The sequence below is a fragment of the Cervus elaphus genome, chromosome 2 (assembly GCF_910594005.1).
Source record: "Cervus elaphus chromosome 2, mCerEla1.1, whole genome shotgun sequence".
Lineage (NCBI taxonomy): Eukaryota > Metazoa > Chordata > Mammalia > Artiodactyla > Cervidae > Cervus > Cervus elaphus.
Genome location: NC_057816.1, coordinates 32922912 through 32950099, shown reverse-complemented (window position 1 = coordinate 32950099; position 27188 = coordinate 32922912). Strand labels below are relative to the sequence as shown.

The 27188-nt window shown below is 45.3% G+C and overlaps 1 protein-coding gene across 10 annotated transcripts in view; it reads left to right on the top strand.

Moving 5' to 3' along the window:
- Positions 1–27188, top strand: part of TENM4 (teneurin transmembrane protein 4) — an 826321-nt gene that overhangs the window by 481078 nt on the left and 318055 nt on the right. The window lies entirely within an intron of this gene.

Sequence of the window (27188 nt, the reverse complement as noted above, 5' to 3'; positions counted from 1 at the left end):
TACAGTGGTTGAGCAGTCTTTGGTACTGCCCTTCTTTGCATTTGGAATGAAAACTGACCTTTTCCAGTCCTACAGCCACTGCTGAGTTGTCCAGATTTGGTGATATATTGAGTGTGGTACTTTAACAGCATCCTCTTTTAGAATTTTGAATAGCTCAGCATATACATACATCCACTCTTTTTTAGATTCTTGTCCCATATAGGCCTTTACAGAGTATTGAATAGAATTCCCTGTGCTGTACAATAGGTCCCTATTAGTTATCTATTTTATATATAGTAGTGTGTGTATGTCAATCCCAATCTTCAGATTTATCCCCTCCCCCACTTACCCCCTGGTAACCATAAGTTTATTTTCTACATCTGTGACTTTATTTCATTTGTAGATAAGCTCATTTGTATCCATATTTTTAGATTCCACATATAAACAGGAACATGATATTTGTGTTTCTCTGTCTTCCTTCACTCAGTATGACAGTCTTTAAGTCCATCCACATTCCTGCCAGTGGCATTTTCATTCTTTTAATAGCTAAGTAATATCCCACTGTGTATATGTCCCACATCTTTATCCATCCCTCTGTTGATAGACATGTAGGTTACTTGTATGTCCAGGCTATTGTAAATAGCACTGCAATGACATAGGGGGTGCATGTACCTTCTCAAATTATGGTTTTATCTGGATATATGCCCCAGCATGGGACTGATGGATCATACAGTAGCTCTATATAGAGCTTCTACATCATTGGCTACAAAGAAAATAATCAGTGTGATTTCAGTATTGACCATCTGGTGATGTCCATGTATAGAGTCTTCTCTTGTGTTGTTGGAAGAGGGTGTTTGCTATGACCAGTGCGTTCTCTTGGTAAAACTCTGTTAGCCTTTGCCCTGCTTCATTCTGTACTCCAAGGACAAATTTGCCTGTTACTCCAGGTGTTTCTTGACTTCCTACTTTTGCATTCCAGTCCCCTATAATGAAAAGGACATCTTCTTGGGATGTTAGTTCTAGCAAGTCTTAGAAGTCTTCATAGAACCGTTCAGCTTCAGCTTCTTCAGCATTACTGGTTGGGGCATAGGCTTGGATTGCCGTGATATTGAATGGTTTGCCTTGGAAATGAACAGAGATCATTCTGTTGTTTTTGAGATTCCATCCAAGTACTGCATTTCAGACTCTTTTGTTGGCTACTCTATTTCTTCTAAGGGATTCCTGCCCACAGTAGTAGATATGATGGTCATCTGAGTTAAATTCACCCATTGCAGTCCATTTTAGTTCGCTGATTCCTGAAATGTCGACGTTCACTCTTGTCATCTCCTGTTTGACCACTTCCAATTTGCCTTGATTCATGGACCTAACATTCCAGGTTCCTATGCAATATTGCTCTTTACAGCGTCGGACTGTGCTTCTATCACCCGTCACATCCAACCTGGGTGTTGTTTTTTCTTTGGCTCCATCTCTTCATTCTTTCTGGAGTTATTTCTCCACTGATCTCCAGTAGCATATTGGGCACCTACTGACCTGGGGAGTTCATCTTTCAATGTCCTATCTTTTTGCCTTTTCATACTGTTCATGGGGTTCTTAAGGCAAGAATACTGAAATGGTTTGCCATTCCCTTCTCCAGTGAACACATTTTGTCAGAACTCTCCACCACGACCCATCCGTCTTGGGTGGCCCTAGACGGCATGGCTCATAGTTTCAATGAGTTAGACAAGGCTGTGGTCCATGTGATCAGATTGGTTCGTTTTCTGTGATTGTGGTTTTCAGTCTGTCTGCCCTCTGATGGAGAAGGATAAGAAGCTTGTGGAAGCTTCCTGATGGGAGAGACTGACTGAGGGGAACCTGGGTCTTGTTCTGATGGGCGGAGCCATGCTCAGTAAATTTTTAATCCAATTTTCTGATGGGTGGGGCCATGTTCCCTCCCTCTTATTTGCCTGGGGCCAAACTAAGGTGGAGGTACCTCCTTCAAAAGGTCCCATGCATGCACTGCAACACTCAGCACCCCCAACCCTGCAGCAGGCCACCACTGACGCATACCTTGGCTGGAGACTCCTGGACACTCACAGGCAAATCTGAGTCAGTCTCTTTTGGAGTCACCGCTCCCTCCTCCTAGGTCCTGGAGCATAAGGTTCTGTTTGTGCCCTCCAAGAGTCTATTTCCCAGTCCTGTGTAAGCTCTGGCAGCACTATGGTGGGGTTAATGGTGACCTCCTCCAAGAGAGCTTATGCCACACCCAGGTCTGCTGCACCCAGAGCCCCTGCCCCTGCAGCAGACTGCCACCAACCCCGTACCTCCTCAGGAGATGCTCAAACACAGTTCCGTCTCAGTCTCTGTGGGGTCTCTGGGTCCTAGTGCACACAAGGTTTGCTTGAGCCCTCTGAGCTTCTCTGGAAGGAATAGGGTTTGATTCTAAACACAAATTCGCCCCTCCTACCATCTTGCTATGGCTTCCTCACTGCCCTTGGAGGTGGGGTATCTCCTCAAAGTTGCTCCAGGACCTGCCATCTTGCTGGGGGCCTCTCTGACCTTGGACGTGAGAAGCTCTATACCATCAACAAAACCAAGAACAGGAGCTGATTGTGGCCCAGATCATGAACTCCTTATTGCCAAATTCAGACTTAAATTGAAGAAAGTAGGGAAAACCACTAGACCATTCAGGTATGACCTAAATGAAATCCCTTACGATTATACAATGACAAAAAGATTCAAGGGATTAGATCTAATAGACAGACTGCCAGAAGATCTATGGATGGAGGTTTGTGACATTGTTCAGGGAACAGGGATCAAGACCATCCCCAAGAAAAAGAAATGCAAAGAGGCCTTACAAACAGCTGTGAAAAGAAGAGAAGTGAAAAGCAAAGGAGAAAAGGAAAGATATACCCATTTGAATGCAGAGTTCCAAAGAATAGCAAGGAGAGATAAGAAAGCCTTCCTCAGTGATCAGTGCAAAGAAATAGAGGAAAACAACAGAATGGGAAAGACTACAGATCTCTTCAAGACAATTAGAGATACCAAGGGAACATTTCATGCCAAGATTGGGCACAATAAAGGACAGAAATGGTATGGACCTAACAGAAGCAGAAGATATTAAGAAGAGGTGGCAAGAATACACAGAAGAACTATACAAAGAATATCTTCATGACCCAGATAATCACGATGGTATGATCACTCACCTATAGCCAGACATCCTGGAATGCAAAGTCAAGTGGGCCTTAGGAAGTATCACTAGGAACAAAGCTAGTGGAGGTGATGGAATTCCAGTTGAGCTATTTCAAATCCTAAAAGATGATGCTGTGAAAGTGCTGCATATGCCAACAAACTTGGAAAACTCTTCAGTGGCCACAGGACTGGAAAAGGTCAGTTTTTATTCCAATCCCAAAGAAAGGCAATGCCAAAGAATGCTCAAGCTGCCACACAATTGCAGTCATCTCACATGCTAGTAAAGTAATGCTCAAAATTCTCCAAGCCAGGCTTCAGCAATATGTGAAGTGTGAACTTCCAGATGTTCAAGCTGGATTTTGAAAAGGCAGAAGAACCAGAGATCAAACTGCCAACATCTGTTGGATCATCAAAAAAGCAAGAGAATTCCAGAAAAACATCCAATTCTGCTTCATTGACTATGCCAAAGCCTTTGACTGTGTGGACCACAACAAACTGGAAAATTCTTCAAGAGATGGGAATACCAGATCACCTGACCTGCCTCTTGAGAAATCTGTGTGCAGGTCAGGAAGCAACAGTTAGAACTGGACATGGAACAACAGACTGGTTCCAAATGGGGAAAGGAGTGCATCAAGGCTGTATATTGTCACCCTGCTTACTTAACTTATATGCAGAGTACATCATGAGAAGTGCTGAACTTGATGAAGCACAAGATGGAATCAAGATTGCCAGAAGAAACATCAATAACCTCAGATATGCAGACGACACTACCCTTATGGCAGAAAGTGAAGAAGAACTAAAGAGCCTTTGATGAGAGTGAAAAAGTTGGCTTAAAATTCAACATTCAGAAGACTAAGATGGTAGCATCTGGTCCCATCACTTCATGGCAAATAGATTGGGAAACAGTGGCTGACTTTATTTTTTGAGGCTCCAAAATGACTGCAGGTGGTAACTATAGCCATGAAATTAAAAGACGCTTACTCCTTAGAAGAAAAGTTATGACCAACCTAGGCAGCATATTAAACAGCAAAGATATTACTTTCCCAACAAAGGTCTGTCTAGTCAAAACTATGGTTCTCGCAGCAGTCATGTATGGATGTGAGAGTTGGACTATAAAGAAAGCTGAGCACTGAAGAATTGATGCTTTTGAACTGTGGTGTTGGAGAATTCTCTGAGAGTTCCTTGGACAGAAAGGAGATCCAACCAGTCCATCCTAAAGGAAATCAGTCCTGAATATTCATTGGAAGGACTGATGCTGAAGCTGAAACTCCAATACTTTGGCCACCTGATGCAAAGAACTGATTCACTGGAAAAGACCCTGATGCTGGGGAAGCTTGAAAGTGGAAAAAGAATGGGATGACAGAGGATGAGATGGTTGGATGGCGTTACAGACTCAATGAATATGAGTTTGAGTAAACTCCAAGAGTCGGTGATGGACAGGGAGGCCTGGCATGCTACAGTCCATGGGGTCACAAAGAATCAGACACGACCGAGCAACTGAACTGAACTTAACTGAACTGACGGTAGCTCTGTTTTTAGTTTTTCTGAGTTTTTTAAGCCATTCTGCATAGTGGCTATACCAATTTATATTCCCACCAACAGTGTCAGAGGATTCCCTTTGAAGTCATGAGTATTAAAATGACTTTAAATATCTTACATCTGTCAGATTAGCAAGGATTAAAAATTTTAAGACTATCCAGGGTAGCTCAGATTGTGGGAAACATATGTTATAGGTAAAAGTATAAAATCTACATTCTCTTTTGGAAGATGATTCAGCCCTATCTTTGTGAAATGTTAACAGTTCTTGTTCTTTGACCCAGCAATTTATCTTTGGGCATGTAAAAATACTCATTTGAGTGTGGGGAAAAATGTATGTGTGACATGTGTACATCAGATGTGTAGTACGGGACTTCACATAGAGTTGGTATCAAACCAGTGACACTTTATTTATAAGCAAACACTCATAAAACCTTCATGCTTCTAAGCAGTTTCCCTATTTTCATTCATTTAATTCTCACCAAAACCCTTTGAAGCAAGCATTATTTTTATTCCATTTTTACCTCATTTTACAGATGAGAAAACTGAGGCATAAAGAAACTAAGGACCTTGAATAAGATCACAGATCTCATCAGTAGCAGAACCAGGATCCCATCTCTGGCTGACTGGCCCTTGATATTTACTCTGTTCCAAATACTGTGCCAGGCTTCATTTACAATATTCTAAGCCTTATACCAATATAACAAGGCAGATGTCCAGTGGGGCTACTGTGACTGCGGAGCTGGAGTTTTTAATTTAATTTTAACTAATTAAAATTAGTTATTTTTATTTAAAATTTTAAATGGTTAGTAGCTCCAGGGTCTTGTTCTTAATCACTTTGCCTTTATAGGCGTACCTCTTTTTGTTGTACTTTTTTTTTTAAATTGGGCTTCATCAGATGTTGCATTTCTTTTTTGCAAATTGAAGATTTTTGGCAACCCTAAATCACATCTTTTGATGCCATTTTTTCCAACAGCACTCACTCACTGTTTGTCTCTGTGTCCCATTTTGGTAATTCTGCCAATATTTCAAACTTTTTCATTATTATGATACTTGTTACTGTGATCGGTGACCAGTGATCTTTGATGTTACTGTTACAAAAAGAGGATAACTGACTGAAGGCTGAAGTGATGGTTAGCATTCTTTTTTAGCAATAAAGTATTTTTTAATTAAGGTAGGTACAAGTTTTTAGATACAGTGCTATTTCACAGATAATAAGACTATATAGTAGAGTGTAAACATAAATTATATATGTACTGGGAAACCAAAAAACATTCCTGTGACTTGCTTTATTGTGATAGTTACTTCGTTGCCTTGATCTGGAACTTCATGTCTCTGAATTATGCCCATTTTAGTTAAGATTAGTAATGCTAGCAGTAGAAGCAAGAGCGGCCCTCTTCTGCGCCGTTGGAAGAAAGAATTTTGTAGCAGAGCTGATTCAGAGGGGAGCAGCTGCCTGTGGAGTGAGCAGGGAGTTCCTTGTGCCAGGAGGTGTGTCGGCAGTAACCTTGTCTTGAAAGAGATTCAGGCATTGGATATGGGAAGGCCGATACAGGAAGGGGATGGGCAGCTGTTGATATTCAAGGTCCAGTCCAGCCAGGAGACCCCGATCCTAAGAGACAGATGCAGTCTACACCCTTCATCCCACTAACAGGTCAGGTGAGAAACTGTGTCACCAAAATTTTCCTTTTCAAGTAATCTCAAGGGCATCTCACGCCTCCGAGGAGGAGGAATTAACATTTACTTGATATTTACACTGTGCCAAATACCGTGCCAGGCTTCGTTTATAATATTCTAGGCCTTACACCAATATAACAAGGCAGATGTTGCAAATCCCCATTTTGCACTTGAGGACACTAAGGCTCAGAGATATGAAGTAACGTATTAGAGATCACAAAGCAAGAGGCACAGATGGGGCTGAACTTAAATCTGTCTGATCCCAAAGCCCCACCCCCCTTGTCTTCCAGATGAGAAATCTGGGGCTCAGAGCAGCGCAAAGAATCCAGAGGCAGGAGGGCCTGGAGACAGGTCCTGGCCCACCTCCCCTTCCTCTTCCCATGACTGGGATCCCCTCCCCATGTCCCTGATAGTTGGATGACCAGCCACTTCTTCTAGAACATTCCCTGAGGTCCCTATTGCATAACTGAGAAAACCAAGTTCTGGTTAGACTGGCAATTTGCTCAATGTCTAAGAAAGTCACAGGCTGGGGCTCAAAGCCAGGGTTTCTGACTCCGTGTCCTAAACTGCCACCCACCGATGCCCCAGCTCCCACCACCCACTGCCTGATCCCATCACCCTATTCCCCTCACCCACCTCATCCTACCTTACCCCCCACTCCCCTTAACCCACCACCCCCACAATGATCAGAAATTACCCAGGACGGACATGGGCCAACTCCAGGGGCTGAGCAGGGCTTGCCTTTTATTCTGATACATCTCTTGGTTCGATAAACACTCTGTGAGTAGAACGCCTCCCCTCTGCCAGTCCTCAAACAAGGCCTCTCCTTGCCTTCCAGAGGCCCCAGGTATCCGGCACATACACGTGGCTCATCAGTATCCCCGGTTAGACTGTGAACTCCCCAGGGGCAGAGCTGTGCCGTCCATCTGCATCCCCAGGGCCTGGGGCAGGGCCTGGCACACAGTCGGCATCAGTGATGTGTTGTTGCTGCTGCTGCTGCTAAGTCACTTCAGTCATGTCCGACTCTGTGAGACCCCATAGACGGTAGCCCACCAGGCTCCCCCATCCCTGGGATTCTCCAGGCAGGAACACTGGAGTGGGTTGTCATTTCCTTCTCCAACGCATGAAAGTGAAAAGTGAAACTGAAGTCGCTCAGTCATGTCCGACTCTTAGCTATCCCATGGTCTGCAGCCTACCAGGCTCCTCCGTCCATGGGATTTTCCATGCAAGAGTACTGGAGTGGGGTGCCATTGCCTTCTCCAAATGTGTTGTTGAGCAGACAGCAAAGGTAAAGGAGCAAAGCAGAAGCACAGAGGAGGACAGTTGAGCCAACGACGTGTGGCATTAACAGAGGTTCCAAAGAGCAGGAGAAGCAGAGACTCGACACCAGCGGGTGATGCAGGGCCTGGGATGCCTCAGCTGGGCATCAGGAAATAATTTCTGACATGGAGAGCCATCTATTGGCCTTTGGATAAGCCCCTCTGAGGGAAGTGCATTAGCCGGGCCTGGCTGGGTTGTTGGACATTGCAGCTGGGAGGGAAACTGGCAGCCAGGAGAGGGAGGTCCCCAGGGGTGTGAAAGCATCCCAAGGCAGCAGGGCCAGTGGGGGGTGTGTGGAGGGCTCGAGGCGCAGCGTCCAGCTTATCTCCTTGAAGCTTGATGACTCCTGCCCAGACTGGACTGGCGGCGGAGCGACCCTCTGAAAGGAAGTTAAGGCTTGCAGCAGATGGCACAGTGTCTGGGGAACCCCGAGACCTCTCCTCGTACCTGATTGGATGGCGGTTCACGTTCCCCCCCCCACCCAGGGAACAGGACTATTGTGATTTACAACATCAGGATCTGTGACCTGACATTCCACAAAGGCATGGATAGCTGAACAAAGTCAGGACTCTGTTAGTAAGGGCCTCTGATGTTGGTAAACAACCAAGAGTGGCTGCTATAAATGGAAAATGATACAGTTAACTCTACTCCCCCTCTCCAAGGCTGTTAAGGGGATGCAGTGAGATAATGGGTGTGAAAGGGTCTTCTGAACCTTAGAAGACTTGGCGCACAGGATAGATTGTTGTTATCCTTGTAGAATAATTTTAATTGCATCATAGTATAATGATGTATATCAAGTACCATATTAAGTACCATTCCAATATCAAGTACCATAGAGTAATAGATGGTACTTGAATGCAACCATCCATTCTGCTTGTGGTTGTGTTCATCGAACCATTCTTTCTTGTTCATCAAAAACTCACACACACACGTACACAACTCTGATGGAGATATAAGACTTATCAGCATTTGAAAACAGGCTGACCCTTCACAGTGAGGAGGTGATGGATCTCAATGCTGTCTGTCAGGCAGGGTGCCTGGTGTCGGGGGGTGGGGTTGTTATGGGAAATGACATGGATTTGGGCATCAGACAGGTGTAACTTCCAACCCAGCTTCTACAGTTTCCACACCATGTCCTGTCAGGCATGTTAGTTACTTTCTCTAGACTTGTTCCCCCATCTGAACCACAGGGGCGGTAACCCCTCTTTACTGTGCTGTGACAATTAAAGGTCAAGTGCATCAAGCACAGAGCAGGCAGTGAATCAGTGACAACAGCAGACGCTGATAGAGAGCTTACACTGTGCCAGGTGCTTTGATGACCCGACTATTTAATCCCAAAAAAAACCCTGTGCGGAAGGTATATCATCATCTCTGTTCTACAGAGAAAGAAACTGAGGCTCGGGGAGCTTAGCATGCTCAGGCTTCTCCTGCTCACAAGTGGCAGAACCAGAACTCAACCTCTGGCAGTTGGCTCGAGTCCATGTCCTGATCTCTGCGCTGGGCTGCCTCTCATTCCTGTTACTATCACTGATGTCAGTGGCACAAAACCACCTCTGTTGCTGCTTTATTACAGACCTTGGGCTCATTCTATTCACCTCTCCAGGCCCCAGTTCCCTCTTGTATAAACCCACAGCTTGGGCTAGAAGGCTGTACTTCCTTTTAAGCTTCACAGAGAAGTGATGAGGAGCTCAGACTGCGGTTGAAGCTGGCCACCTGGGGCCACCTCCTGACTCATCCATTCCTAGTCAGCCCTGTGACCTTGGCCAGCTGGATTGATCCCTGTAAGTCAGAGTTTCCTCATCTCTGTTGAGGGCAAGGTTTTGCTGTGAGGATTAAAATGGATGCATGTCTATACACAGCTTGATACAATATTTGGCAAAGAGAAGATTCCCAATCAATGGTAGCTGTTGTTATCCTTGTTGTTGTTATTAGCAAGTCTTCCTTCTCTCTCCTACATAAAATTCCTCTGAGAGCAAAAGACTATGTCTTTCAAGGCAGAAAGCCTTAGGGCAGTTTCTTTCAGAAAATCATAGACTTACAGAATGTAGTCACTTAACCTTCTTTGAACTTCTCTGTTCCCCTCTGCTAAATGGGAGTAATAAAGAGAAACTTGGAGAGCAGATATGAGGATTAAGTGGAACAGCATAAGTCAGCTTGACTAGTTTGTATTATTGTTGTTCAGTCACTCAGTCGACCCCATGGACTGCAGCACTCCAGGCTTCCCTGCTCTTCACCATCTCCCAGAACTTGCTCAGACTCGTGTCCATTGAGTCGGTGATGCCGTCCAACCACCTCGTCCTCTGTCTTCCCATTCTCCTTCTGCCTTCAGTCTTTCCCAGCATCAGTGTCTTTTCTCATGAGTTGGTTCTTCACATTCAGGTGGCCAAAGTATTGGAGCTTCAGCTTCAGCATCAGCCCTCTCAGTGAATATTCAGGGTTGATTTCCTTTAGGATTTGCTGGTTTATTCTCCTTGCAGTCCAAAGGACTCTCAAGAGTCTTCTCCAGTACCACAATCCAAAAGCATCAATTCTTTGGTGGGTCAGCCTTCTTTATGGTCCAGCTCTCACATCAATACGTGACTATGGAAAAGCCATAACTTTGACTGTACGGAGATTTGTCAGCAAAGTCACGTCTCTGCTTTTTAATATGCTGTCTAGGTTGGTCATAGCTTTTCTTCCAAGGAGCAGGTGTCTTTTAATTTCAAGACTGCAGTCGCCATCTGCAGTGATTTTGGAACCCAAGAAAATAAAGTCCGTCACTGTTTCCATTGTTTCCCATCTATTTGCCATGAAGTGATGGGACTGGATGCCATGATCTTAGTTTTTTGAATATTGAGTTTTAAGCCAGCTTTTTCACTCTCCTCTTTCACCTTCATCGAGAGGCTCATTGGGGCTCTAGGAGAGCTTAGAAAGTGACCTATGTAACCCTGGAAATTTTCAGCTAGAGACTCAGAGAATTGGGTGACTTAATTCAGGTGGCCCAGTTGCTAACCACTGGTGGATCGAGAGCCCAGGGTATTGGGGCTGGCCCTGGATTCCACCAGAAGCTTTTTAGCACCTGAATCCTCTCTATCGCTCTCGCTCACTCACTCTCTTTCTCTCATTACTCGCTCCGCCACCTCCCCACCTCCACTCCACACGTGTGTGTGTGTATGTGTGCACGCATGTGCGTGCGCGCTTAGTGGTGTCCAATTCTTTGCAACCCCATGGACTATAGCCTGACAGGCTCCTCTGTCCTTAGGATTTCCTAGGCAAGAATACTGGAGTGGGTTGCCATTCCCTTCTCCAGGGCATCTTCTCAACCTAGGGATTGAACCCACATCTCTTGCATCTCCTGCAGTCAAAGTCAGGTTCTTTACCACTAAGCCACCTAGGAAGCCCAGACATACCCAAAGTTAATACTCATCATTACTTAATTTTAGGCCTCTGCACATGCATTTCTGTCTGCCTAGGGACACTGAAGTGAAGTCACTCAAGTCGTGCCCAACTCTTTGCAACCCCATGGACTGTAGCCCACCAGGCTCCTCCATCCATGGAATTTTCTAGGCAAGAGTACTGGAGTGGGTTGCCATTTCCTTCTCCAGGGGATCTTCCCGACCCAGGGATTGAACACACATTGCGGGCAGACGCTTTACCGTCTGAGCCTCCAGGGAATCACACACTGAAACCAGTCACATATGCACACCATACACAAGGACACCCTGCTCCTTCATCTGGCCAACTCCTGGTTCACCTGTAAGCTCCTGCTTAAACATCACTTCCTGCAGCAAAGTGCCACTGTCCCCTGAGGCTCCAATAATTAAGGGCCTGCGCTTTGGGTCCCCAAGCTCCTAGCACTGTGGGGTAATTGCCCATTCAGGGTTTGCTCAGCCATCACAGTGGAAACATCTCAAAGGCACGAAGAACCCAATCTGATTCTCCCCCCAGCTCCATGGGGATGCTGGTTGGATCCCCTGTGGGCTTGCTGAGCACTGAGTGGGCAGGACTAGTTGGCAGAACACTTCACAAGGATGCTTGGCCTTCTCCCCTAAGAAGGTAGCACTCACCTCTGATAGCCCAGGGACCTGTGACAGATCACGCAGAACCCATCCCCCAGCCTCACCACAACACTGGACTTGGCATGTAGGAACATCCCCAGTGTCTTTCCAGACCCGCAGGCACCTCTCTCTTCTCCCATTTCCCAAACCCCATGACATCCGAGGCAAATGCAGTCCACGTGTGCCTGCATGGAGCCATAGGGATACTGCTTCTCTGGCTCTGCTCAGGAAACCCCGAGAAGATTTCTCCTCAAGCGTCACCCAGCACCCTCTCCTCCAGGAAGCAAGAAACCCCATTTGCCAGCAGCAATCAGACTCTGTTCGCCAAGGGAGTAGCGTGAGATCCGGACTCATGCGCTCGAGATGCTGAATGTCTTTAGCTTTCAAAATACAGTCTGCCCTCTCCAGATGAGCCTTTTTTGTTAAAAAAAAAAAAAAAAAAAAATGAGCCAACAACATTGTTTCTTTTCCAATCCAGTGCCCTCCATCAGGGTGACCTTCCTCCCCCCGGGCAGTTTTGGAGATAGGACTTGCCACTAGCTAGTTGTGTCGATTTCTTTGTCAGTGAAGCGTGGACAATAGTGCCTGCCCATAGAGTTGCCACAAGGACTAGGTGGAATGATATATGCGTTTGATATAAATGACCACCAGCCGAGGAAGCCCCATGCTGGCAAGACAAGGCAGTATGCTAGCCGGAATATGGGCTCTGAAATCGGGTCTAGATTTGTGATTTATGACCTATAGATCCTGAGTAGGTCTCTCGGCCTCTCTGTGCCTCCCGTGTTCATCTTCAGAAGGGGAGCTTCTATAGTATAAACTCCAAAAGGACAGTGTTATGGGCTGAATTGCACCTCAACCCTACCCCCCCCAAAAAAAGAGACAAGTTCAAATCCTAACCCCCAGTACCCCAGAATGTGACCCTGTATGAAAATAGATATTTAGTCAAGATGAGGTCAGCCTGGAGGAGGGTGGGCTCCTAACCCAATGTGACCTTCCTTCTAAGAAGACGGCCTCATGAAGACAGAGACGGGAGGAGGGGAAAGTCGTGCGACATCAAAGGCAGAGGTTGGCGTGATCCAGCTGCAAGCCAAGACCACCGAGGTTGCCAGCAACCACGAGAACCTCGCACGAGGCAGAGAATGGTTCTCCTGCAGGCTTCAGGGGAGCGTGGCTCTGCCGACACCTGGATCTGGGACTTGTAGCCTCCCGAACTATGAGGCCATACATTGCTTTTGCTTCAGGTTACTCAGTTTGTGGTACTTGGTTCCAACAGCCTTGGAAACTAAATTAATACAGGCAAGCATTTCACGTGCTTCTGTTTCTCAGGGTGTCTGCAGCTCCTAGCAGAGAGCCTGAAGTAGGATGGGGGCGCTTCCGTGATTTGGAGAGGGATGGAGTGACGCTTCTGTGAAGATTACGTTGGAGAAGCATGTAAAGTGCTCACACAGACGACATTCGGTTCATTCTTTTCCCTTCCTTCTGATGTCAAAGGGTCCTTTCCGTACAAAGTAGAGTCTGGGATTAGAAATAGCCCTGTTGTTCTTCCAGTTTTTGCCTAAAACCTCCTAAAGGGCCCCTGGACTTGAGAGCCTCCCTCTGGGGACGTTCGGTCCGAGGGAGACCCAGTTCCTGGGGGGCAGGTTCCGGCAGCCATCTCTCTTCTTGTGCACTGTCTTCCCCGGAAGCTTTCCTGAGTTTTTCATGATTCCCTGAAGTGGTGCTAGAGGGATTTCTGGAAAGCTTGGCCCTCAACTACATTTGTGCTGTCCCAAAAAAAAAATAAAATGTTTCAACAAGCTCTCTGGAAACTTAATGGGAAGGAGGCTTTGGCACAGTGAGCAGGCTCGAGAAAAGCTGTTGAGAATCAGGGCATTTATGGGGGAAACTATTTAAGGAAAATTCCTCACTGTATCCATACTCTCATACTGCAGGGCTTTCTGGTATTTTTTTTAAAACCTTTTGTTGAAATACACCGAATACTCAGAAAGCTAGACAAATAGTAACTGTGCAATTCTGGCTTTGTTTTATATGGAGCTTTGTTTTTTCCTAGTTAATCTTTGCCCAGTTCATTGATTACACTGATCCTTGACCCACCCCCTACCCGCACCCCCGCCCTGCCCCCTTTAAGACTCTCTGAAAGAGTGAGTTTCTAGGAAGAACTCTGGCCATGGGCTCAGGTGGCCTGGGCTGGAAGACCAGATCCTCTCTCCCCAGCTCTGGGGTTTTGAGCGTATTGTTTAACTTTTTTAAACAGATTGTCCCGTTCCCATGGCTGGTGCGAGATCAGGGGAGTAGACTTGACTTTAAAAGCACAAGTTCTTGTTTATCACTCTTACTCAGATGATTTTCGTGGCACAGGTATGGGCTTTCCAGCCCGACAGAACAAGGTGCAGAACCCAGCCTTGCACCCAGCAGCTGAGTAACCTCGAACAGGCTCTCTTTAAGCCTCAAATTCTGCATCTGTCGGCTGGAGAGAGCCTGCTGCCTTCCCGGAGGTGTGAGGCTTCAGTGAGATGATGTATATAAAGCTTCCACGGTGCTGCACACACAGTCGGTGGTGCCCTCCCCTCCTCCCAGCAGCCTGTCTCCTGTCCCTTTCCTCTTTACCTAATACCTCCCCCTCCCTGTAATATCTGACCAGAGATGGGGCTTGGCAATCAGGTTGTGCTCTTCCTGTGTCTCAGGGCCTGGAATTTTGCAGCTGTGTGAATTGAATTGGGCAGAGGGTGCTATATATTATGTCTGTACGTATGGTGTATATGTAGACGTGTGTGTGTATGTATATATTTTTTTAAAACACAGTGGCTTTGGAAACAGCTGTTGAGAAGCACTTTCTTAATCAAATCTCACTGCAAAAATGCAAGCTGAAGGTTTCCTGTCGAGCAGAGTGTTCTGCGACCACAGGTTGTTCGAGGCCTGCCATAAATTTCAGTGACTCCTTCGTCATGTTTTGCCCGCAGATTTTGACAGACGGAGGTAATCCAGCCTGCCTGGTGCCTTCCCTCTCCCCCACATGCCACAGAAGGGGGCTTCTCTGCCAGGCTGATTCGGGCCTCCAGAGGCCTGAATTGTTGTTCAGTTGCTAAGTCATGTCTGACACTTTACACCCCCATGGACTGCAGCATGCCAGGCTTTCCTGTCCTTCACTGTCTCCTGGAGTTTGCTCAAATACATGTCCATTGAGTCGGTGATGCCATCCAACCATCTCATCTTCCATTGTCCCCTTCTCCTCCTGTCCTCAATCTTTGCCAGCACCAGGATCTTTTCCAGTGAGTCAGCTCTTCTCATCAGGTGGCCAAAGTATTGGAGCTTCAGCTTCAGCATCAGACCTTCCAATGAATATTCAGGTTTGATTTCCTTTAAGATTGACTGGTTGGATCTCCTTGCTATCCAAGGGACTCTCAAGAGTCTTCTCCAACACCACAGTTCAAAAACATCAATTCTTTGGCACTCAGCTTTCTTTATGGTCCAACTCTCACATCCACACTTGGATATAGTGAGAATCAAATAAGAACATGGATGTGAAATTTTTCTGCAAACTGTAAATACTTTTCACGTGTAGACATTGTTTTTATTAGTAGCTCAGTAACTCAAAATAGATTCCAATATGTACTGGGTACCCACTCTATATGAGATCATTGTGTGGGCTGTGAACATAAGGAGGTAAGTAAAACCAGTCCCTGCCCTCAAGGAACTCACTAATAAGAACACGTATGCATAGTGGCCTTTGGTTTACAATATGCACATCTGTAACCTGGCCCCTGGCCACCTCTCAAGGTTCATTTCTCAGCTCTCCCCTCCTTATACTCCTCCAGTTAAACTAGCTTCCTTGCTGTCTCTCAAACGAACTTGCTTCTGGGGCTTGGACTTTGCAGTTGCTGGGCGCAAGCACTCTGTCTGAAAGACTCTTCCTTTACTTACTTCAGGTCTCTGCTCAAATGTCACCTCCTCAGAGAGGCCTCCCCTGACCACCTTACTTAAAACAACACACTCATGCCATCACTCCTAACCTCTTATTGTAGTAAACTTTTCTTTATGGCATTTATCATCTCCTGATCTTGTTCTGCATAGTAATTTGCTTACTTGTTTTTTGTTTGTTTGTTTGTTTTATTTTTTTAATTTATTTTAATTGGAGGCTAATTACTTTACAATATTATCATATGTGAAATAGATCGCCAGTCCAGGTTCAATTACTTGTTTATTGATTTTTCTCCTCCACTAGAAGGTAGGCTTCTGAGGGCAAGACTTTGTCTTCCTTGCCCATCAGTAATGCTTACAACAGTGCCTGGCACAGGGTAAGCACAAAATAAGTGTTTGATGAAAGAATCAGTGCCTACCACTCAATAACAGAAAAGACAAGTAACTCAGTTTTCAAGCGGGCGAATGATCTGAATAGATATTTCTTCAAAGAAGATATTCAAATGGCCAATAAGCACATGAGAAGAAGCTCAACATCATTAGCCATTAGGAAATGCAACTCAAAAACCACAGTGAGATACCACTTCACACCTACTAGAATGGCTGTCATCAAAAGGCAGACAGTAACAAGTGTTGGCAGAGATACGAAGAAGTTGGAATCCTCTAACACCACTGATGGGAACATAAAATGGCACAACTACTTTGGAAAACAACCCAGCAGTTCCTCACAAGATTGAACACAGTTAGTTACTCTACAATCTAGCAATTGCACTCCCAGGTGTCTACCCAAGAGAAATGGAAACATGTCAACACAAAAACTTGTATATAGATGTTTGTAGCAGCAGCAGATGTTTGTATGGTACTTCTGTACTGTGCAATGTCATTCAGCAATAAAATGAAATGGAATCTTGATCTGTGTCACAACATGGGTTAACCTTAGAAACATATTCAGTAGAAGAAGATAATTGCAAAAGAACACATATTATATGATTCCATTTATATGAAATGTCCAGAATAGGCAAATCTGTAGAGATGTAGATTATCTATAGAGAAGTAGATTAGTGATTGTCCAGGGCTACAGAGTGTTGGAAGGAAATGGGGAGTGACTGTTAAATGACTATGTGATGAAAATATTCTGAAGTTTATTGTGGTGATGGTCACACTACTCTGTGAGTATACTGAAAGCCATTGAAGAATAAACTTTATGTGGGTGACTTGCATCAGTTCAGTTCAGTTCAGTCGCTCAATCGTGTCCGACTCTTTGTGACCCCACGGACTGCAGCATGCCAGGCTTCCCTGTCTATCACCAAATCCTGGAGGCTACTCAAACTCATGTCCATTGAGTCAGTGATGCCATCCAACCATCTTGTCCTCTGTCAGCTCCTTGTCCTCCCGCCTTCAATCTTTCCCACCATCATGGTCTTTTCAAATGAGTCAGCTCTTCGCATCAGGTGGCAAAAGTACTGGAGTTTCAGCTTCAGCATCAGTCCTTCCAATGAATATTCAGGATTGATTTCCTTTAGGATGGACTGATTGGATCTCCTTGCTGTCCAAGGGACCCTCAAGAGTCTTCTCCAACACCACAGGTCAAAAGCATCAGTTCTTCAGCGCTCAGCTTTCTTTATAGTCCAAATGTCACATCCATACATGACTACTGGAAAAATCATAGCTTTGACTGGATGGACCTTTGTTGGCAAAATAATGTCTCTGCTTTTTAATATGCTGTCTAGGTTGGTCATAGCTTTTCTTCCAAGGAACAAGCATCTTTTAATTTCATGGCTGCAGTCACCATCTGCAGTGATTTTGCAGCCCCAGAAAATAAAGTCACTATTTCCATTGTTTCCCCATCTATTTGCCTTGAAGTGATGGGACCAGATGCCATGATCTTAGTTTTTTGAATGTTGAGTTTTAAGTCAACTTTTCACTCTCCTCTTTCACTTTCATTAAAGGGCTCTTTTCTGCCATAATCATGGTGTCATCTGCATATCTGAGGTTATTGACATTTTTCCCGGAAATCTTGATTCCAGCTTGTGCTTCATCCAGCCTGGCATTTTGCATACTGTTCTCTGCATATAAGTTAAATAAGCAGGGTGACAACATACAGCCTTGACGTACACCTTTCCCCATTACCGGTCTGTTGTTCCATGTCCAGTTCTAACTGTTGCTTCCTGACCTGCACACAGATTTCTCAGGAGGCAGGTCAGGTGGTCTGGTATTCCCATCTCTTGAAGAATTTTCCACAGTTTAGTTGTGATCCACACAGTCAAAGGCTTTGGCAGAGTCAATAAAGCAGAATTAAATATTTTCTGGAATTCTCTTGCTTTCTCTGTGATCCAACAGATGTTGGTAATTTAATCTCTTGTTCCTCTGCCTTTTCTAAATTCAGCTTGAACATCTGGAAGTTCATGGTTCACGTATTGTTGAAGCCTGGCTTGGAGAATTTTGAGGAATACTTTCTAGCATGTGAGATGAGTGCAATAGTGTGGTAGTTTGAGCATTCTTTGGCATTGCCTTTCTTTGGGATTGGAATGAAAACTGAGCTTTTCCAGTCCTGTGGCCACTGCTGAGTTTTCCAAATTTGCTGGCATATTGAGTGCAGCACTTTCACAGCATCATCTTCTAGGATTTGAAATAGCTCAAATGGAATTCCATCACCTCCACTAGCTTTGTTCCTAGTGATGCTTCCTAAGGCCCACTTGACTTCGCATTCCAGGATGTCTGGCTCTAGGTGGGTGATCACACCATCATAATTATCTAGTGACTTTCATGGCATATATTTATGTCTTAATAAAGCTGTTACTGGGCTGTCCAGGTAGCTCAGTGGTTTAAAAAAAAAACAAAAAACAAAAAAAACCCTGCCAATGCAGGAGACATGGGTTCAATCCCTGTATCAGGAAGATCCCCCGGAGAAGGAAATGGCAACCCACTCCCATATTCTTGCCTGGAAAATCTCATGGATAGAGGAGCCTGGCGGGCTACAGTCCATGGGATCAATTAAGAGTCGCTAACCTGACTTAGCAACTAAGCAACAGAAAAAGCTGTTATTACCAAAAAAAAAAAAAAATCAATGAATGTCCTCATTTAATAAATCTGTATCAAAAAGACCAACTATGTGAAGACCAGAGAGATCCGAGTTACTCTTTTCTCAGTGTTGTTGTGGAAGGTATACCAGGCACCGAGCTTCCCAGATGAACAGGTGAACACAGAGTTCCTTGCCTGGTCAATGCTTTTTTTAAAAAAATGACCCTGAGAAACCTGTGTGGAGGGGAGCTAGAGATCAAATGAGCTGAGCCTGAGAAATTTACTGCGTCCTGTTTTCCAGAGACCATTTTCCCAGCATAAGTCATAGAGACAGATGGCCCCAGACCTGCTTCTGAAAATAGCCACTGTCGAGGAGAGGAGAGCTGACTTAGTGGGAGCTGCCCAGCTTGGGGAGTAAGACCCACAGATTCAATGGGCTGGAAAAGAAGGCAGTTTGGACCCAGGAGACTGTGGTTCTGCCAAGCTCATCCCAGGAGGAGCCCAAAGCAGAAGCTGTTGTATTTGCTGCCTTTCTGTGTGTGTTCTTCTCTTTAAAAAAGCTTTTTAAAAATAACATTACCACATTTGTTCCTTGAAAGAATTAGAAAAATATAGAAAAAAATAAAATTTATTCAGAATTCTACTGCCCTAAGGTAACAAGCCTTTAACATTTTTGTTAATTATTCATACTCACACACACATATGTAAACAGATGTCACAATTATTTTTATACATTTTTGCCTCATGCTTTTTTAATATTCTCTTTCCCATGTCCTTAAACATTCTTTACAAACATGGCTTATAATGTCTGCATATTAACATTCTACTGATGTGCCTTAATTTACATAATTAGTCACTCTTTAACCTAAAGGATGTTTTTCCTTTTTAACATTTTTTTTTAATTTTCACTTTTGGCTACTACAATGTTGTGATGATTATCCTTATAAATAAATCTTTTCAAAAATCATAATTGTGTTCTTGAGTAAATTCCTAGAAGTGGAATTACTCAGTTAAAAGTTTACACATTTAAAAAATCAATTTATATCAAATTATATTACCAATATCAGTGCATAAAATCTTGTTTGTATTTAAAGCCAACATCTATTTTAACATCTACTTGATGCCAGATTTTTCACATTTGTTATTTCACTTTCTCCTGAAGTTTGAAAAATCATATTTAGAAGCATAAAAATAACTTCATGTGCTCATTGTAGAAAATTTTAAAGCTATAAAAGCATATTTTAAAAGCTGATATCAGTGATAACTAACACTAAAGATTTTTTCAGCCAATTTTTTGTATAGGAATGCATTTATACCAACGTGTTTATTCTATAAATGTTTTATGAGCATTAACTATACTGAAAGGACCTCACGTTCCATTATAACTGAAATTATTTTTATCCAGCACTTTTTCTAGTCTCCTTTAACCCTCAGAATAACCCATGGAGGTAGTGGACTACTGCTGCTCCTATCTTGTAGAATGTTGAACCAGAGAAGAACCTTAGGGTGTTCTGGTCTAACTCCCCAAGGGGGTATGTGAGGATCAGGGAGGTCAGAGGTCTTGCCCATGATCTGCAACACACTGTTGACCTGCACCCAGACCTCTTGACCTCTAGCCTGTTGCAGCAAACTGTAGCGTCTGTTATGGAACTGAATCAGTACTGTCCTCAAATGGGGTGGCCACATAATTGTCCAAAACAGGACATCTCTAGAGGAAAGGCAGGGCACTATTATTAACTGATGTGGGATCACAGACGTGAATTGAGGCTGTCACTGGCAAACCAGAACGAGAGGTCCCTCTAGCGCTCTGGCTTCAGTTTTGTAGCACTTTGAAATGCTTAGCAACACTGGATGTCAACCCATTTCAAATAAGGATGGTAACCAGTTCTGCAAACCTTTTCTAAGCTGAGACTCTGAGCTAGGCCACAGAGATGAGCAGCTGTGGTCTCTGTGGGGCAGGCTGAGCAGTTTTATCAGTAGACGTGACCAACACTCACTGTTGTCAGAAGCAGGACATGCTGTCACTGCAGTGGAGTTCCTGGTCCTCTAGCAACCTCAGAGCTTCATATCAGGAGAATCCAGTTTTCCTTAATGCCCCATCCTCTGCTCAGAACTGGCTAAGATTTTACTTATTTAGTGGAGCAACTGGCTGCCTTGTTAGGAGGAAATAGATAGGAGGTTGGCTCATGAGGAGAAAATGAATGCATTTGGTTTGGAGTTTTGTTTTTTTGTTGTTTTATTTAGTTATTTGGCTGTAGCAGATCTTCACTGCAGTGAATCTGTTTAGTTGCAGCATGCGGGAATCTAGTTCCCTGACCCGGGGTTGGAACCCAGGCCCCCTGCATTGGGAGCATGGAGTCTTAGCCATGGACCACTGGACCACCAGGGAAGTCCCTGAATTTGGTTTTAAGTGGAGGGGCTAGAGTATTTCCAGGAGGGAGACTGAGGAGATGAAACACAGCCAGGCTTCACAGGAAGGATGAATCCATCAGCTCAGGGTTCCGTTGAGACGAGCTACCTGTCTGGGTCTCAAGGTTTTGTTTTGGTCTTCTCAGGGTGTCATTTATCGAGTAGTTGCTTTTTACTGGACACGATGCTAAGCATTTTATACAGAAGCCTCTAAAATGCAGGACTGCCAGTTAAAAGGTTATCAGGAGGCTCTTACCCGGATCCAGGGAACTGCCTAATCCAGGGAAGACAGCGCTCCACCCTCCGCGCCCCCAGAGCAGCAGCTCGCAGTCTGGCTTCGCTGTAGGACTCACACTTCCCCACTGTGTGAGCACTGTGACTCCCCCCGCCGGAGCCTGGATGGGCTTTAATGGAGATCAATAAGCTTCCATTTGGGCGTTTAGATGGATTTCTCAGGACTGCTGAGAAAAGTGTAAAAAAGTGCATTTTGTTAATGGTCCTTTCTTTGGCAGAGTAATAAATGCGTCCATCAGCTAGCCCTTCACACTTGAGTCTCACGGCGTATTCCAAAGACAACTTAGAATGCAGAATGCTGGAGGCTCTTTCCTGAGCACCAGCTTGCCCTAGTTATAGGTTACATTTCAAATGCTAGGAAAAGCTGCCTTCAATACACACAAAGGTGTGAGGGACTGAAATTGCTCTTCTGTAGAGCTCAGCTCCCTTGTCTTGTGTTCCTTTCATATATCACAGCTGTCTGCCTAACACGTTCCTCTTATACGATGTCAGTAAGCGATGCATATTGATAAAGGTGTCATTGGCAGGCTCGCAGATCTGTCATTGTTTATTCCCCCAAACCAGCCTGTCCTTACTCTCAAAGACCTACAACTGCAGGGATGGTAAAGGGAATCCATGTTGGTGGAGCCCTCACTTTGGGATGTACAGGCTTCCTACAAGCATGGTACCATCCTCCCCTCAAAAGCCCTTTGCTGTGGATGTTGTGACTACATTTTTCAGAGGAGGAAACAGAGACTAAGAGAAGAGAAGTGAGTCACCCCAGGACGTACAGCCAGTATGAGCCTGGGCTTTGGTCCCTGGAATCCTGTAGTGTTTCCACTTTAGATGTGTTTCAGTGGATGGACAGGAATCTCCCCCTCCAGACTCCAAACCAGGGCTGATAGATACAATTCACACCCCCTCAGTGGACAGAGTATTGCAGTTATGGATTTTCCCCCAGGTCCTGTGACCACAGACAATGCATTCAGTTCTGTAAGCCTCCATTTCTTGACCTTGAAAACGGGCATGGATTTCCCAATCCATGGTTATTGTGAGGAAAAGATCTTGTAAAAAGATCCTCCTCTCAGAGGAGGAGCTCTGTGAATGCTTGTTCCCACCCCCATCCCTCGACCACAGGGGTGTCTGCATTCTCCCACTTTGTTACTTTGGTTTTTTCCTTTCTCCACCTCTGTCTACTATAAGCGCAAGCTAGGCTCAAAGACCTTCTCTCCAGAAACATGCATGGCCGCCCCCTACCCTTCTGTGGCCCCTGGTTGTTGAGGTGAGGCCTTCCAGATGCCCCATCTCATTTTAGCAGAGACACAGTGGGAAATTCTGCAATACCAGGCTCCCTTCAGACGATGATCAGGATACATGGCAAGGCAACCCCAAACCCCAATTCCCTGGTCCCGCCCGTGGCATCGGGCATCCTTATTTGCCTACACATACATGCATCTGGGCCCCACCTAAAAGGCAAGCCCAGATCATGTGGACTTTCAACATCCTAGCTGAACTGTGAGCCTTTTAGAAAGGAAGTCTGGGTGCCGAAGCAGATGCTTGAAGTCTCAAGAGCAAATCCTTCTAAAGTACGGTCCCGGTCTTGTCATGTTCCTGCTTTAAAAACCTGTGTGACTCCCCACCTAAGGTCTGGTTTCCCTTTCCTAAGCAGGGCATGCTGTCACTGCAGTGGAGTTCCTGGTCCTCTAGCAGTCTCAGAGCTTCGTAACAGGAGAGGCCAGTTTTCCTTAATGCCCCATCCTCTGCTCAGAACTGGCTAAGATTTTACTTATTTAGTGGAGCAACTGGCTGCCTTGTTAGGAGGAAATAGATAGGAGGTTGGCTCATGAGGAGAAAATGAATGCATTTGGTTTGGAGTTTTGTTTTTTTGTTGTTTTATTTAGTTATTTGGCTGCCACGGATCTTCAACATGCCTAAACCTGTTGTTCAGAGACTCATTTCCCACTTCTCTGTTCACATAGACCTTTCCTGCCGTAGTCAAAGTCCTCTTCTTCCCTCCTGCCTTCCCTCCATCCTTTCTTCACTTAGCAAATATCTGTAGTACTTTCTATGTACCAGACACTGTGCTGGACCCTGGAGAATACGGTAAAGGACAAGCCAGGCAGGCAAGCGGGTGGCCGCAGACAAGTCCACACCACAGTATGGGAAGTGTTGCAGCAGTAACCCCCAGGAGGCATGCCAAACCCAGGTTTGGAGCATCTGGGAAGCCTTCCTGGGGGTGGCGATCTTGAGATTCCTGGGGGAGGCTGACTGGGGGCTAGTGAGACTCACAAGGGTGGTAGTGATGCAGAAAAGGGAAGAGGGAAAGGAACACTCAAGAAGGAGGAGGAACAGCGTATACAGAACCTCAGAGGCAAGATTTTGGAGTTGTGCTCCAGGGGGTGCCCTTCAGATCAGTTCTATGTCAATGGTGCCATGAAGTTGTGCAGATCTGCAGACTTGGGCAGAAGAGGGAGCAGTGAGTATGTGGAAGTCAGGGCACGGCAACCAGTCTCAGCACACTTAGTGAGAAGTTACGAGACTTGAGAGGCAGAGTGATGCCAGGGAGGTTGCTTGAGACCAGGTGAAGGCTCGGGGCCTGAGGCAGAGCATTCCTCCCTCTGCCGTGGATGCTCAAGCCCCCATCTCTTCATCTCTTCCCTCTGGAATCCTCTGTGGCTCCAGAAAGCCTTCCTTGGTGTCTCCAGTTGAAGCGAGCTCCCCACCCCCTCGCATCGTCCCCTGCACGGGGGCGTCTTCTGCTCGGACAGGTCCCACCCCTGCCATGCTGAGAGCCGCATGGGACACTCTCCCTGCCCTCCCACCAGCTCCTTGGGGGCTGTGCCTCTCATAGTCTGTACCCCCCTCACCTTCTAGCCTGCTCAGGGGGCGTTTAGGAAATGTCTATGGAATGAAACAGTGCTCACCATACTCCTCTGGTCACACGCTGCTCTTATAAAGAAAAGATAAAGGTGCCCCCCCCCAACTTTATATATACATGTTTATGCATACCGACATCTAAAGTTTATTGGGTGTTTACTGGCTGCCATGCCATTCTCACTCCAGTGTTCTTGCCTGGAGAACCCCACGGACAGGGGAGCCGGGTGGGCTACAGTCCATGGGGTTGCAAAGAGTCAGACAAGACTGAGCAACTAACACACATACCATTCTCAACACATTACTTGTTTTAACTCCTTTAATCCTCAGAGCGACTCTGTGAAGTAGCTATTCTTTTTTTATTTTTTGCTCTCCATTACATAGATGAGGAGATCGAGTCACAAAGAGTGGAGTAAGTTGCCCAAGGTCACTGTTACAGAACTAGCAAGTAGAACAATAGAGTTCAGATGTAGGGTCCAGAGCCCTTCCTTTTAATATAATCCTGCACTGCTTCTGAGGATGCCGAATTGAGACAGCAGTGCATTTTATTACATGTGTTTTAAGCAGGAATGTATTATGTACATTATAAAACATTTACAAAATAGATATTAGAAAAGAGTGACATAAAAAATACTTCTAGAATGTTCTTACACCCAGGAGATGGCTTTATGCCCCTGCCTAGGGACCACTTCAATTAAAAGATACTGATGAATGAGAGGGAGGAAATTGACATCGTTCCAATAGTTTCTGTACATCACGGAAACCTCATGAGTTATTGTGCACCTATTAAGGGTCTGGGCTTCCCTAGCGGCTCACCGGGTAAAGAATCCGCTTGCAGTGCAGGAGACCTGGGTTTGATCCCTGGGTTGGAAAGATCCCCTGGAGAAGGGAATGGCTATGAACTCCAGTATTCTGGCCTGGAGAATTCCATGGCCTGTATTGTCCATGGGATCACCAAGAGTTGGACAAGACTGAGCAACTTTCACTTCACTTATTAAGGGTCTGGCACCTTGTTAGGTGCTTGAATGCTAGGTATGAATGTTCAAAGCAACCCAGAAGCCTGGGGTGAGACCTAGAGATTGCATGGAAGGGAGAAGAAACAGGCATAAGGCCTGGGAGGGACTGTGCTGTTCTTAGCCCAGAATCTCCGAAGTTTGTGATGGAACAAGTTACTTAGTTCTGGAACTATTTATTTCATAAAGCTTGACAGATTTACTCAGGAAGAGGCTGTAAGGAGCACCCTGGAACAACAGATCATGTTTCTTAACCTTTGTCTGAAATTCTAACAACTCAGCATGGTTTGGTCCTGGTTATCTCAAGCTCATCAGAAGCTCTGATTGGAGATTAGAAGATGTCTTTGGTTAATAAAAGATGAGGAAATGAATGTATATTTGCTTAATTAATGCGGCCTGGCCGACAAAATCTGTTCAACCCTGGGACTGCAGGGAAAGGGAAATCTTGAATGGAATTCTTCATGGGGTGATTTCATTCAGTTTGGTCAACATTTGTTAAGCACTGACCCTGGGATTCTGCTTGCTGAAGCATGCCGTGTACTCGGATGTAGTATCTTTAGTCCTTACAATAACTTTATTAAAGGGGAGGAGCTCCTAACTTACAAATGAGGAACTGGAACACATTGACCCCAGATCATATAGCCAATAGGAGGCTAGGGCATGATGCAGACTCCTATTCTGTTGAACTTCAAAGCCTGCTGCAAGAAGGTACTGTATCCCAAGGGGGTGCATACGCTTTCGTATGGGAGACAGCTACAGATAACTCCAAAAAACACCAGAGCAAATATGATAACAGAACTAAAAAAAGGTTAGTTCAAAGAAAGAGATGATCATCCCTGTAGTGCTGTGTGGTAAGTGGTGTCAGCGAAGGCTCTCCTTAGAGTGAATTGGAAACCCTGGTTTGGACGATTTTAAGGTAAATCAGTCCATGGGGTTGCAAAGAGTCAGACACGACTGAGCAACTGAACTGAACTGAAGGTAGATCATAGCCCAGATGTTTAGGTGAACCAAAACACAGATGGAAAAGCTACCCAGAGATTGAACCTTGATCATGGATTCCTGCTGCCTCAATTGCTGTTACTGAGTTTCTCAACCAAGTGGGATACACAGCAGCTCTATAAAATGTCACATGTGGTTGGGCTCAGGGGGTGACATGAGCGTCATGGAACCTGCAAAATCCTGCAGGATTTGGTGGCCGAACGGAGTGAGCCTCTCTTGGTAGACAGACCCCCGCCCCTCCCCTCCAAGGACCAGCAGCTGACCATACCACCTCTTCCTCAGGGCTCTACCAAATCTCGTGGTGACGTGTCTGGGCTGCATTTTGTTTGCTACGTTTTCGGTCTCTGAAAAACCGAATGGATCTGGTTGTGTTGTAAACCTTCTATGTGTCAAGGTGGGAGGAGAAGCAGCAGGCCTGGCTGTCCGGTGGATGCTTTGTCTCGTCCCGTATGCTCCTACACGTGTGTGCTCCTCTCCCTCTCTCATAGATGATGTACTGCACATGCCTAGAGGCCAGACACACAGAGGACAGCACACTACCTGTCCCCAAAGGTCTTGTCCCCAGTCGTCACCCCCTGCTTCTGAAGAGCCGGGAGTGTGCCCACAGAACAACAGAAAGCTGGCATTTTAGAATCGCGGGACCCTGACACATTAGAAACCTGCAGTCAAGCATCCTGACTTAGTGCACCCAAACTTTGTTCCAAACTCACAGGATGTTAGTGTCGTAAAAGGTATACCGTATTTTCCTCTGAAATACTAGAATTTAAGAACGCTGGTCTGTGAAACACTTAGAATTCATCTCTTCCGCCAACATTTATATAGTGCCTACTATGTGCCAGGTACTACGTTAGAGTCTGGAGACACGCAAGTGAAAAAGACTGTTAACAGTTCTTGCTCTCTCAAGAAGTTTGCAGAGAATGTACTTAAAATCTTAAAAGTGTCAGATTCTTAGAGAAGTTTAAGT